Raw genomic sequence first — 12,377 nt, forward strand, 5'->3', positions numbered from 1 at the left:
GATTCTTTTTAAGAATCGCAATTTCAATCATTCGAGTGCGGCAAAAGCAGTGGTGCAGCGTTTCTTTTCTTAAGATCTCGCAGCTGCTTGGAGGTATGTCCATCGTTTTAAGGCGCCAGAAAACTAGCGTCAGCGGTGCGTCAGTGGGAAGTCGGTGAAGTCGCCATTGGAGCCATAAGCCAGTAATTACGACATGCGAATCACTCGCACACCACGCAGCTGTACGATAATGCTCGTGCGTGGGCCCGCATAGCTGAGTCGGTAGAGCGTTAGGGTCCTGGGTTCAAGTCCCTGTCTGGGCGAAAATGACTACACTTTCGTAGCGGCTAATGGAAACCCTAGAGAAAAGAGTGAGGCCACGCCGTTTTGTGCCATCAGATTGCTTCTGAAGATGGCGGTTTCACTTGTCGGGAGTCGCTTCCGCCACCGGCAGTCGTGGCCGAGTGGTTAAGGCGTCTGACTTGAAATCAGATTCCCTCTGGGAGCGTAGGTTCGAGTCCTGCCGGCTGCGAAAATTTTCTCGCTCTCAAAAGGCGGACGTTCAGCTGCATCCTAGCAGTTGCGTCACTACTAAACACGTGGGTCACCAGCAATGTACAGTGTTATTTGATCCAGGGCGCAGCGTTACAGTCGCGCCCAGAAGCCGCAGCTCATCTCCGCGTCTCACAGCCGTCCACCAGGTGTTAGTGCAAGTGTCGCCTCACTGGGCAGTGCAGATGTGTCCATTTTAGCTTGCAGACGATGACGTGTAGCAATTTATGAGCTAACGCAGGTGGAATGTTTTACCGTGCGTATCTGCTAGATACTGCCTCTCATACGGTGGAGAGGCTCACTCCTTCTCGTGTCTCGTTCTCTGCACACGAGTTGCCCCTGGCATCGATATAGCACGGGTTTGCTAGCGTCAGCGAAGTCAATATTACACGAATCGAGTCGACATGTTTGCTTGTTACGATGACGGAAGCAGAAGAAATGTGTGTGGAACTTCACTGCATCGCCTGCTCGCCTTTCAGCGCCCCTGTGTCTTATCAGACGAAGGTGACTGTGAAACTGGCAACGAGGCAGACGTGAACGAACACATGCAAATGGCCGCCTTGAACGTCAGCCGAAATAGCTCAGTTGGGAGAGCGTTAGACTGAAGATCTAAAGGTCCCTGGTTCGATCCCGGGTTTCGGCAGGTATTCATTTTGATGCGACGCCAATGGAATTACTCTGCGTTTGTGATAATGCAACTACCGCTGACAACAAAAATGACTCTCTCCTGTAGCTGTTCTGGTTGCCTAGTGCATGCCGTAAGAGGAACTCACTAGACAACTAACTCCCTTAGAAGCAAAAGGATTAAAAATATCCTACCGGCTGCATTCCTTTTTCTGTGTCAGGTGGTGAAGAACGTCTTCAACGGAACCGTGAAATGAGCGAAAACGTGGGAAACATTGCATTCGAAATGCTTGTGAATTTTCCAATTGCCCAGTGAGTGTCGACAAAACACGTAAATTCTCTGCTCCAACGTATGAGACGTAACAACTGGTGCAATTTGTTGTTGCATCATGTGCCAGCAGTCTTCGATAGTGTGTTACGAGCTTAGCGCGATAAGTTTGTAGACAGCATTTAGGCGACGTTTTATTAGTAACAGCCCCATACAGCGATTGCACAACAGTAAAGGACATGAGTCAATGTATAGTTGTGCATCGTGGGAGGTTTCACAGCGTCGTGTGAGCCCGGATAGCTCAGTCGGTAGAGCATTAGGCGTTTAAGCTAAGGGTCCAGGGTTCAAGTCCCTGTCCAGGTGGAGATTTTAATACTTTGGTAGCGATTCGTCTGGTAGCGCTGGAAACGTTACGGAAAATAATGCAGCTACGCCGTTTTCTGACACCACAGTGCTTTAAACGGTAGCAGTTGCACCGCGCTAACGGCAGTCGTGGCCGAGTGGTTAAGGCGTCCGACTCGAAATCAGATTCCCTGTGGGAGCGTAGGTTCGAATCCTACCGGCTGCGTGCGATTTTGCGTAAAGAGGAGCAAACATTTTCGCACACATGTGACATGCGTGGGCGAATGCGGGTGCAAACCAGTGACGCCATTCTCAACAAGACGAAAATTTCCGTTTTAAGAATACTGAGTTTTCGCGACGACCGCTGCTTACTGTGGCTATCGGTTCACCTCACACTGACGCTGGTACTGCAGCACAGATGTGCTCGAAAGTGATGGAGAGAGCGAACATTTCAGATTCTTTTTAAGAATCGCAATTTCAATCATTCGAGTGCGGCAAAAGCAGTGGTGCAGCGTTTCTTTTCTTAAGATCTCGCAGCTGCTTGGAGGTATGTCCATCGTTTTAAGGCGCCAGAAAACTAGCGTCAGCGGTGCGTCAGTGGGAAGTCGGTGAAGTCGCCATTGGAGCCATAAGCCAGTAATTACGACATGCGAATCACTCGCACACCACGCAGCTGTACGATAATGCTCGTGCGTGGGCCCGCATAGCTGAGTCGGTAGAGCGTTAGGGTCCTGGGTTCAAGTCCCTGTCTGGGCGAAAATGACTACACTTTCGTAGCGGCTAATGGAAACCCTAGAGAAAAGAGTGAGGCCACGCCGTTTTGTGCCATCAGATTGCTTCTGAAGATGGCGGTTTCACTTGTCGGGAGTCGCTTCCGCCACCGGCAGTCGTGGCCGAGTGGTTAAGGCGTCTGACTTGAAATCAGATTCCCTCTGGGAGCGTAGGTTCGAGTCCTGCCGGCTGCGAAAATTTTCTCGCTCTCAAAAGGCGGACGTTCAGCTGCATCCTAGCAGTTGCGTCACTACTAAACACGTGGGTCACCAGCAATGTACAGTGTTATTTGATCCAGGGCGCAGCGTTACAGTCGCGCCCAGAAGCCGCAGCTCATCTCCGCGTCTCACAGCCGTCCACCAGGTGTTGGTGCAAGTGTCGCCTCACTGGGCAGTGCAGATGTGTCCATTTTAGCTTGCAGACGATGACGTGTAGCACTTTATGAGCTAACGCAGGTGGAATGTTTTACCGTGCGTATCTGCTAGATACTGCCTCTCATACGGTGGAGAGGCTCACTCCTTCTCGTGTCTCGTTCTCTGCACACGAGTTGCCCCTGGCATCGATATAGCACGGGTTTGCTAGCGTCAGCGAAGTCAATATTACACGAATCGAGTCGACATGTTTGCTTGTTACGATGACGGAAGCAGAAGAAATGTGTGTGGAACTTCACTGCATCGCCTGCTCGCCTTTCAGCGCCCCTGTGTCTTATCAGACGAAGGTGACTGTGAAACTGGCAACGAGGCAGACGTGAACGAACACATGCAAATGGCCGCCTTGAACGTCAGCCGAAATAGCTCAGTTGGGAGAGCGTTAGACTGAAGATCTAAAGGTCCCTGGTTCGATCCCGGGTTTCGGCAGGTATTCATTTTGATGCGACGCCAATGGAATTACTCTGCGTTTGTGATAATGCAACTACCGCTGACAACAAAAATGACTCTCTCCTGTAGCTGTTCTGGTTGCCTAGTGCATGCCGTAAGAGGAACTCACTAGACAACTAACTCCCTTAGAAGCAAAAGGATTAAAAATATCCTACCGACTGCATTCCTTTTTCTGTGTCAGGTGGTGAAGAACGTCTTCAACGGAACCGTGAAATGAGCGAAAACGTGGGAAACATTGCATTCGAAATGCTTGTGAATTTTCCAATTGCCCAGTGAGTGTCGACAAAACACGTAAATTCTCTGCTCCAACGTATGAGACGTAACAACTGGTGCAATTTGTTGTTGCATCATGTGCCAGCAGTCTTCGATAGTGTGTTACGAGCTTAGCGCGATAAGTTTGTAGACAGCATTTAGGCGACGTTTTATTAGTAACAGCCCCATACAGCGATTGCACAACAGTAAAGGACATGAGTCAATGTATAGTTGTGCATCGTGGGAGGTTTCACAGCGTCGTGTGAGCCCGGATAGCTCAGTCGGTAGAGCATTAGGCGTTTAAGCTAAGGGTCCAGGGTTCAAGTCCCTGTCCAGGTGGAGATTTTAATACTTTGGTAGCGATTCGTCTGGTAGCGCTGGAAACGTTACGGAAAATAATGCAGCTACGCCGTTTTCTGACACCACAGTGCTTTAAACGGTAGCAGTTGCACCGCGCTAACGGCAGTCGTGGCCGAGTGGTTAAGGCGTCCGACTCGAAATCAGATTCCCTGTGGGAGCCTAGGTTCGAATCCTACCGGCTGCGTGCGATTTTGCGTAAAGAGGAGCAAACATTTTCGCACACATGTGACATGCGTGGGCGAATGCGGGTGCAAACCAGTGACGCCATTCTCAACAAGACGAAAATTTCCGTTTTAAGAATACTGAGTTTTCGCGACGACCGCTGCTTACTGTGGCTATCGGTTCACCTCACACTGACGCTGGTACTGCAGCACAGATGTGCTCGAAAGTGATGGAGAGAGCGAACATTTCAGATTCTTTTTAAGAATCGCAATTTCAATCATTCGAGTGCGGCAAAAGCAGTGGTGCAGCGTTTCTTTTCTTAAGATCTCGCAGCTGCTTGGAGGTATGTCCATCGTTTTAAGGCGCCAGAAAACTAGCGTCAGCGGTGCGTCAGTGGGAAGTCGGTGAAGTCGCCATTGGAGCCATAAGCCAGTAATTACGACATGCGAATCACTCGCACACCACGCAGCTGTACGATAATGCTCGTGCGTGGGCCCGCATAGCTGAGTCGGTAGAGCGTTAGGGTCCTGGGTTCAAGTCCCTGTCTGGGCGAAAATGACTACACTTTCGTAGCGGCTAATGGAAACCCTAGAGAAAAGAGTGAGGCCACGCCGTTTTGTGCCATCAGATTGCTTCTGAAGATGGCGGTTTCACTTGTCGGGAGTCGCTTCCGCCACCGGCAGTCGTGGCCGAGTGGTTAAGGCGTCTGACTTGAAATCAGATTCCCTCTGGGAGCGTAGGTTCGAGTCCTGCCGGCTGCGAAAATTTTCTCGCTCTCAAAAGGCGGACGTTCAGCTGCATCCTAGCAGTTGCGTCACTACTAAACACGTGGGTCACCAGCAATGTACAGTGTTATTTGATCCAGGGCGCAGCGTTACAGTCGCGCCCAGAAGCCGCAGCTCATCTCCGCGTCTCACAGCCGTCCACCAGGTGTTAGTGCAAGTGTCGCCTCACTGGGCAGTGCAGATGTGTCCATTTTAGCTTGCAGACGATGACGTGTAGCACTTTATGAGCTAACGCAGGTGGAATGTTTTACCGTGCGTATCTGCTAGATACTGCCTCTCATACGGTGGAGAGGCTCACTCCTTCTCGTGTCTCGTTCTCTGCACACGAGTTGCCCCTGGCATCGATATAGCACGGGTTTGCTAGCGTCAGCGAAGTCAATATTACACGAATCGAGTCGACATGTTTGCTTGTTACGATGACGGAAGCAGAAGAAATGTGTGTGGAACTTCACTGCATCGCCTGCTCGCCTTTCAGCGCCCCTGTGTCTTATCAGACGAAGGTGACTGTGAAACTGGCAACGAGGCAGACGTGAACGAACACATGCAAATGGCCGCCTTGAACGTCAGCCGAAATAGCTCAGTTGGGAGAGCGTTAGACTGAAGATCTAAAGGTCCCTGGTTCGATCCCGGGTTTCGGCAGGTATTCATTTTGATGCGACGCCAATGGAATTACTCTGCGTTTGTGATAATGCAACTACCGCTGACAACAAAAATGACTCTCTCCTGTAGCTGTTCTGGTTGCCTAGTGCATGCCGTAAGAGGAACTCACTAGACAACTAACTCCCTTAGAAGCAAAAGGATTAAAAATATCCTACCGACTGCATTCCTTTTTCTGTGTCAGGTGGTGAAGAACGTCTTCAACGGAACCGTGAAATGAGCGAAAACGTGGGAAACATTGCATTCGAAATGCTTGTGAATTTTCCAATTGCCCAGTGAGTGTCGACAAAACACGTAAATTCTCTGCTCCAACGTATGAGACGTAACAACTGGTGCAATTTGTTGTTGCATCATGTGCCAGCAGTCTTCGATAGTGTGTTACGAGCTTAGCGCAATAAGTTTGTAGACAGCATTTAGGCGACGTTTTATTAGTAACAGCCCCATACAGCGATTGCACAACAGTAAAGGACATGAGTCAATGTATAGTTGTGCATCGTGGGAGGTTTCACAGCGTCGTGTGAGCCCGGATAGCTCAGTCGGTAGAGCATTAGGCGTTTAAGCTAAGGGTCCAGGGTTCAAGTCCCTGTCCAGGTGGAGATTTTAATACTTTGGTAGCGATTCGTCTGGTAGCGCTGGAAACGTTACGGAAAATAATGCAGCTACGCCGTTTTCTGACACCACAGTGCTTTAAACGGTAGCAGTTGCATCGCGCTAAAGGCAGTCGTGGCCGAGTGGTTAAGGCGTCCGACTCGAAATCAGATTCCCTGTGGGAGCGTAGGTTCGAATCCTACCGGCTGCGTGCGATTTTGCGTAAAGAGGAGCAAACATTTTCGCACACATGTGACATGCGTGGGCGAATGCGGGTGCAAACCAGTGACGCCATTCTCAACAAGACGAAAATTTCCGTTTTAAGAATACTGAGTTTTCGCGACGACCGCTGCTTACTGTGGCTATCGGTTCACCTCACACTGACGCTGGTACTGCAGCACAGATGTGCTCGAAAGTGATGGAGAGAGCGAACATTTCAGATTCTTTTTAAGAATCGCAATTTCAATCATTCGAGTGCGGCAAAAGCAGTGGTGCAGCGTTTCTTTTCTTAAGATCTCGCAGCTGCTTGGAGGTATGTCCATCGTTTTAAGGCGCCAGAAAACTAGCGTCAGCGGTGCGTCAGTGGGAAGTCGGTGAAGTCGCCATTGGAGCCATAAGCCAGTAATTACGACATGCGAATCACTCGCACACCACGCAGCTGTACGATAATGCTCGTGCGTGGGCCCGCATAGCTGAGTCGGTAGAGCGTTAGGGTCCTGGGTTCAAGTCCCTGTCTGGGCGAAAATGACTACACTTTCGTAGCGGCTAATGGAAACCCTAGAGAAAAGAGTGAGGCCACGCCGTTTTGTGCCATCAGATTGCTTCTGAAGATGGCGGTTTCACTTGTCGGGAGTCGCTTCCGCCACCGGCAGTCGTGGCCGAGTGGTTAAGGCGTCTGACTTGAAATCAGATTCCCTCTGGGAGCGTAGGTTCGAGTCCTGCCGGCTGCGAAAATTTTCTCGCTCTCAAAAGGCGGACGTTCAGCTGCATCCTAGCAGTTGCGTCACTACTAAACACGTGGGTCACCAGCAATGTACAGTGTTATTTGATCCAGGGCGCAGCGTTACAGTCGCGCCCAGAAGCCGCAGCTCATCTCCGCGTCTCACAGCCGTCCACCAGGTGTTAGTGCAAGTGTCGCCTCACTGGGCAGTGCAGATGTGTCCATTTTAGCTTGCAGACGATGACGTGTAGCACTTTATGAGCTAACGCAGGTGGAATGTTTTACCGTGCGTATCTGCTAGATACTGCCTCTCATACGGTGGAGAGGCTCACTCCTTCTCGTGTCTCGTTCTCTGCACACGAGTTGCCCCTGGCATCGATATAGCACGGGTTTGCTAGCGTCAGCGAAGTCAATATTACACGAATCGAGTCGACATGTTTGCTTGTTACGATGACGGAAGCAGAAGAAATGTGTGTGGAACTTCACTGCATCGCCTGCTCGCCTTTCAGCGCCCCTGTGTCTTATCAGACGAAGGTGACTGTGAAACTGGCAACGAGGCAGACGTGAACGAACACATGCAAATGGCCGCCTTGAACGTCAGCCGAAATAGCTCAGTTGGGAGAGCGTTAGACTGAAGATCTAAAGGTCCCTGGTTCGATCCCGGGTTTCGGCAGGTATTCATTTTGATGCGACGCCAATGGAATTACTCTGCGTTTGTGATAATGCAACTACCGCTGACAACAAAAATGACTCTCTCCTGTAGCTGTTCTGGTTGCCTAGTGCATGCCGTAAGAGGAACTCACTAGACAACTAACTCCCTTAGAAGCAAAAGGATTAAAAATATCCTACCGACTGCATTCCTTTTTCTGTGTCAGGTGGTGAAGAACGTCTTCAACGGAACCGTGAAATGAGCGAAAACGTGGGAAACATTGCATTCGAAATGCTTGTGAATTTTCCAATTGCCCAGTGAGTGTCGACAAAACACGTAAATTCTCTGCTCCAACGTATGAGACGTAACAACTGGTGCAATTTGTTGTTGCATCATGTGCCAGCAGTCTTCGATAGTGTGTTACGAGCTTAGCGCAATAAGTTTGTAGACAGCATTTAGGCGACGTTTTATTAGTAACAGCCCCATACAGCGATTGCACAACAGTAAAGGACATGAGTCAATGTATAGTTGTGCATCGTGGGAGGTTTCACAGCGTCGTGTGAGCCCGGATAGCTCAGTCGGTAGAGCATTAGGCGTTTAAGCTAAGGGTCCAGGGTTCAAGTCCCTGTCCAGGTGGAGATTTTAATACTTTGGTAGCGATTCGTCTGGTAGCGCTGGAAACGTTACGGAAAATAATGCAGCTACGCCGTTTTCTGACACCACAGTGCTTTAAACGGTAGCAGTTGCATCGCGCTAAAGGCAGTCGTGGCCGAGTGGTTAAGGCGTCCGACTCGAAATCAGATTCCCTGTGGGAGCCTAGGTTCGAATCCTACCGGCTGCGTGCGATTTTGCGTAAAGAGGAGCAAACATTTTCGCACACATGTGACATGCGTGGGCGAATGCGGGTGCAAACCAGTGACGCCATTCTCAACAAGACGAAAATTTCCGTTTTAAGAATACTGAGTTTTCGCGACGACCGCTGCTTACTGTGGCTATCGGTTCACCTCACACTGACGCTGGTACTGCAGCACAGATGTGCTCGAAAGTGATGGAGAGAGCGAACATTTCAGATTCTTTTTAAGAATCGCAATTTCAATCATTCGAGTGCGGCAAAAGCAGTGGTGCAGCGTTTCTTTTCTTAAGATCTCGCAGCTGCTTGGAGGTATGTCCATCGTTTTAAGGCGCCAGAAAACTAGCGTCAGCGGTGCGTCAGTGGGAAGTCGGTGAAGTCGCCATTGGAGCCATAAGCCAGTAATTACGACATGCGAATCACTCGCACACCACGCAGCTGTACGATAATGCTCGTGCGTGGGCCCGCATAGCTGAGTCGGTAGAGCGTTAGGGTCCTGGGTTCAAGTCCCTGTCTGGGCGAAAATGACTACACTTTCGTAGCGGCTAATGGAAACCCTAGAGAAAAGAGTGAGGCCACGCCGTTTTGTGCCATCAGATTGCTTCTGAAGATGGCGGTTTCACTTGTCGGGAGTCGCTTCCGCCACCGGCAGTCGTGGCCGAGTGGTTAAGGCGTCTGACTTGAAATCAGATTCCCTCTGGGAGCGTAGGTTCGAGTCCTGCCGGCTGCGAAAATTTTCTCGCTCTCAAAAGGCGGACGTTCAGCTGCATCCTAGCAGTTGCGTCACTACTAAACACGTGGGTCACCAGCAATGTACAGTGTTATTTGATCCAGGGCGCAGCGTTACAGTCGCGCCCAGAAGCCGCAGCTCATCTCCGCGTCTCACAGCCGTCCACCAGGTGTTAGTGCAAGTGTCGCCTCACTGGGCAGTGCAGATGTGTCCATTTTAGCTTGCAGACGATGACGTGTAGCACTTTATGAGCTAACGCAGGTGGAATGTTTTACCGTGCGTATCTGCTAGATACTGCCTCTCATACGGTGGAGAGGCTCACTCCTTCTCGTGTCTCGTTCTCTGCACACGAGTTGCCCCTGGCATCGATATAGCACGGGTTTGCTAGCGTCAGCGAAGTCAATATTACACGAATCGAGTCGACATGTTTGCTTGTTACGATGACGGAAGCAGAAGAAATGTGTGTGGAACTTCACTGCATCGCCTGCTCGCCTTTCAGCGCCCCTGTGTCTTATCAGACGAAGGTGACTGTGAAACTGGCAACGAGGCAGACGTGAACGAACACATGCAAATGGCCGCCTTGAACGTCAGCCGAAATAGCTCAGTTGGGAGAGCGTTAGACTGAAGATCTAAAGGTCCCTGGTTCGATCCCGGGTTTCGGCAGGTATTCATTTTGATGCGACGCCAATGGAATTACTCTGCGTTTGTGATAATGCAACTACCGCTGACAACAAAAATGACTCTCTCCTGTAGCTGTTCTGGTTGCCTAGTGCATGCCGTAAGAGGAACTCACTAGACAACTAACTCCCTTAGAAGCAAAAGGATTAAAAATATCCTACCGACTGCATTCCTTTTTCTGTGTCAGGTGGTGAAGAACGTCTTCAACGGAACCGTGAAATGAGCGAAAACGTGGGAAACATTGCATTCGAAATGCTTGTGAATTTTCCAATTGCCCAGTGAGTGTCGACAAAACACGTAAATTCTCTGCTCCAACGTATGAGACGTAACAACTGGTGCAATTTGTTGTTGCATCATGTGCCAGCAGTCTTCGATAGTGTGTTACGAGCTTAGCGCAATAAGTTTGTAGACAGCATTTAGGCGACGTTTTATTAGTAACAGCCCCATACAGCGATTGCACAACAGTAAAGGACATGAGTCAATGTATAGTTGTGCATCGTGGGAGGTTTCACAGCGTCGTGTGAGCCCGGATAGCTCAGTCGGTAGAGCATTAGGCGTTTAAGCTAAGGGTCCAGGGTTCAAGTCCCTGTCCAGGTGGAGATTTTAATACTTTGGTAGCGATTCGTCTGGTAGCGCTGGAAACGTTACGGAAAATAATGCAGCTACGCCGTTTTCTGACACCACAGTGCTTTAAACGGTAGCAGTTGCATCGCGCTAAAGGCAGTCGTGGCCGAGTGGTTAAGGCGTCCGACTCGAAATCAGATTCCCTGTGGGAGCGTAGGTTCGAATCCTACCGGCTGCGTGCGATTTTGCGTAAAGAGGAGCAAACATTTTCGCACACATGTGACATGCGTGGGCGAATGCGGGTGCAAACCAGTGACGCCATTCTCAACAAGACGAAAATTTCCGTTTTAAGAATACTGAGTTTTCGCGACGACCGCTGCTTACTGTGGCTATCGGTTCACCTCACACTGACGCTGGTACTGCAGCACAGATGTGCTCGAAAGTGATGGAGAGAGCGAACATTTCAGATTCTTTTTAAGAATCGCAATTTCAATCATTCGAGTGCGGCAAAAGCAGTGGTGCAGCGTTTCTTTTCTTAAGATCTCGCAGCTGCTTGGAGGTATGTCCATCGTTTTAAGGCGCCAGAAAACTAGCGTCAGCGGTGCGTCAGTGGGAAGTCGGTGAAGTCGCCATTGGAGCCATAAGCCAGTAATTACGACATGCGAATCACTCGCACACCACGCAGCTGTACGATAATGCTCGTGCGTGGGCCCGCATAGCTGAGTCGGTAGAGCGTTAGGGTCCTGGGTTCAAGTCCCTGTCTGGGCGAAAATGACTACACTTTCGTAGCGGCTAATGGAAACCCTAGAGAAAAGAGTGAGGCCACGCCGTTTTGTGCCATCAGATTGCTTCTGAAGATGGCGGTTTCACTTGTCGGGAGTCGCTTCCGCCACCGGCAGTCGTGGCCGAGTGGTTAAGGCGTCTGACTTGAAATCAGATTCCCTCTGGGAGCGTAGGTTCGAGTCCTGCCGGCTGCGAAAATTTTCTCGCTCTCAAAAGGCGGACGTTCAGCTGCATCCTAGCAGTTGCGTCACTACTAAACACGTGGGTCACCAGCAATGTACAGTGTTATTTGATCCAGGGCGCAGCGTTACAGTCGCGCCCAGAAGCCGCAGCTCATCTCCGCGTCTCACAGCCGTCCACCAGGTGTTAGTGCAAGTGTCGCCTCACTGGGCAGTGCAGATGTGTCCATTTTAGCTTGCAGACGATGACGTGTAGCACTTTATGAGCTAACGCAGGTGGAATGTTTTACCGTGCGTATCTGCTAGATACTGCCTCTCATACGGTGGAGAGGCTCACTCCTTCTCGTGTCTCGTTCTCTGCACACGAGTTGCCCCTGGCATCGATATAGCACGGGTTTGCTAGCGTCAGCGAAGTCAATATTACACGAATCGAGTCGACATGTTTGCTTGTTACGATGACGGAAGCAGAAGAAATGTGTGTGGAACTTCACTGCATCGCCTGCTCGCCTTTCAGCGCCCCTGTGTCTTATCAGACGAAGGTGACTGTGAAACTGGCAACGAGGCAGACGTGAACGAACACATGCAAATGGCCGCCTTGAACGTCAGCCGAAATAGCTCAGTTGGGAGAGCGTTAGACTGAAGATCTAAAGGTCCCTGGTTCGATCCCGGGTTTCGGCAGGTATTCATTTTGATGCGACGCCAATGGAATTACTCTGCGTTTGTGATAATGCAACTACCGCTGACAACAAAAATGACTCTCTCCTGTAGCTGTTCTGGTTGCCTAGT

The 12,377-nt window shown here is 50.2% G+C and overlaps 22 non-coding genes across 22 annotated transcripts; all 22 read left to right on the plus strand.

The window, feature by feature from the left end:
- The first annotated feature begins 429 nt into the window (after positions 1-429).
- On the plus strand, positions 430-511 carry Trnas-uga. Its single transcript has one exon. It is a non-coding gene; the product is annotated as a tRNA-Ser (tRNA).
- Positions 512-1,101: 590 nt separating this feature from the next.
- Positions 1,102-1,174, plus strand: Trnaf-gaa. The gene has a single exon. It is a non-coding gene; the product is annotated as a tRNA-Phe (tRNA).
- Positions 1,175-1,713: 539 nt separating this feature from the next.
- Trnak-uuu lies at positions 1,714-1,786 on the plus strand. The gene has a single exon. It is a non-coding gene; the product is annotated as a tRNA-Lys (tRNA).
- Positions 1,787-1,909: 123 nt separating this feature from the next.
- Positions 1,910-1,991, plus strand: Trnas-cga. The gene has a single exon. It is a non-coding gene; the product is annotated as a tRNA-Ser (tRNA).
- Positions 1,992-2,648: 657 nt separating this feature from the next.
- On the plus strand, positions 2,649-2,730 carry Trnas-uga. The gene has a single exon. It is a non-coding gene; the product is annotated as a tRNA-Ser (tRNA).
- Positions 2,731-3,320: 590 nt separating this feature from the next.
- Positions 3,321-3,393, plus strand: Trnaf-gaa. The gene has a single exon. It is a non-coding gene; the product is annotated as a tRNA-Phe (tRNA).
- Positions 3,394-3,932: 539 nt separating this feature from the next.
- On the plus strand, positions 3,933-4,005 carry Trnak-uuu. Its single transcript has one exon. It is a non-coding gene; the product is annotated as a tRNA-Lys (tRNA).
- Positions 4,006-4,128: 123 nt separating this feature from the next.
- On the plus strand, positions 4,129-4,210 carry Trnas-cga. The gene has a single exon. It is a non-coding gene; the product is annotated as a tRNA-Ser (tRNA).
- A 657-nt stretch (positions 4,211-4,867) lies between these two features.
- Trnas-uga lies at positions 4,868-4,949 on the plus strand. The gene has a single exon. It is a non-coding gene; the product is annotated as a tRNA-Ser (tRNA).
- A 590-nt stretch (positions 4,950-5,539) lies between these two features.
- Trnaf-gaa lies at positions 5,540-5,612 on the plus strand. Its single transcript has one exon. It is a non-coding gene; the product is annotated as a tRNA-Phe (tRNA).
- Positions 5,613-6,151: 539 nt separating this feature from the next.
- On the plus strand, positions 6,152-6,224 carry Trnak-uuu. The gene has a single exon. It is a non-coding gene; the product is annotated as a tRNA-Lys (tRNA).
- Positions 6,225-6,347: 123 nt separating this feature from the next.
- On the plus strand, positions 6,348-6,429 carry Trnas-cga. Its single transcript has one exon. It is a non-coding gene; the product is annotated as a tRNA-Ser (tRNA).
- A 657-nt stretch (positions 6,430-7,086) lies between these two features.
- Trnas-uga lies at positions 7,087-7,168 on the plus strand. Its single transcript has one exon. It is a non-coding gene; the product is annotated as a tRNA-Ser (tRNA).
- Positions 7,169-7,758: 590 nt separating this feature from the next.
- Positions 7,759-7,831, plus strand: Trnaf-gaa. The gene has a single exon. It is a non-coding gene; the product is annotated as a tRNA-Phe (tRNA).
- Positions 7,832-8,370: 539 nt separating this feature from the next.
- Positions 8,371-8,443, plus strand: Trnak-uuu. Its single transcript has one exon. It is a non-coding gene; the product is annotated as a tRNA-Lys (tRNA).
- A 123-nt stretch (positions 8,444-8,566) lies between these two features.
- Trnas-cga lies at positions 8,567-8,648 on the plus strand. The gene has a single exon. It is a non-coding gene; the product is annotated as a tRNA-Ser (tRNA).
- A 657-nt stretch (positions 8,649-9,305) lies between these two features.
- Positions 9,306-9,387, plus strand: Trnas-uga. Its single transcript has one exon. It is a non-coding gene; the product is annotated as a tRNA-Ser (tRNA).
- A 590-nt stretch (positions 9,388-9,977) lies between these two features.
- Positions 9,978-10,050, plus strand: Trnaf-gaa. Its single transcript has one exon. It is a non-coding gene; the product is annotated as a tRNA-Phe (tRNA).
- Positions 10,051-10,589: 539 nt separating this feature from the next.
- On the plus strand, positions 10,590-10,662 carry Trnak-uuu. Its single transcript has one exon. It is a non-coding gene; the product is annotated as a tRNA-Lys (tRNA).
- A 123-nt stretch (positions 10,663-10,785) lies between these two features.
- Positions 10,786-10,867, plus strand: Trnas-cga. Its single transcript has one exon. It is a non-coding gene; the product is annotated as a tRNA-Ser (tRNA).
- Positions 10,868-11,524: 657 nt separating this feature from the next.
- On the plus strand, positions 11,525-11,606 carry Trnas-uga. The gene has a single exon. It is a non-coding gene; the product is annotated as a tRNA-Ser (tRNA).
- A 590-nt stretch (positions 11,607-12,196) lies between these two features.
- On the plus strand, positions 12,197-12,269 carry Trnaf-gaa. Its single transcript has one exon. It is a non-coding gene; the product is annotated as a tRNA-Phe (tRNA).
- The last annotated feature ends 108 nt before the right edge of the window (positions 12,270-12,377 follow it).

Source organism: Schistocerca piceifrons, unplaced genomic scaffold, assembly GCF_021461385.2.
Source record: "Schistocerca piceifrons isolate TAMUIC-IGC-003096 unplaced genomic scaffold, iqSchPice1.1 HiC_scaffold_443, whole genome shotgun sequence".
Lineage (NCBI taxonomy): Eukaryota > Metazoa > Arthropoda > Insecta > Orthoptera > Acrididae > Schistocerca > Schistocerca piceifrons.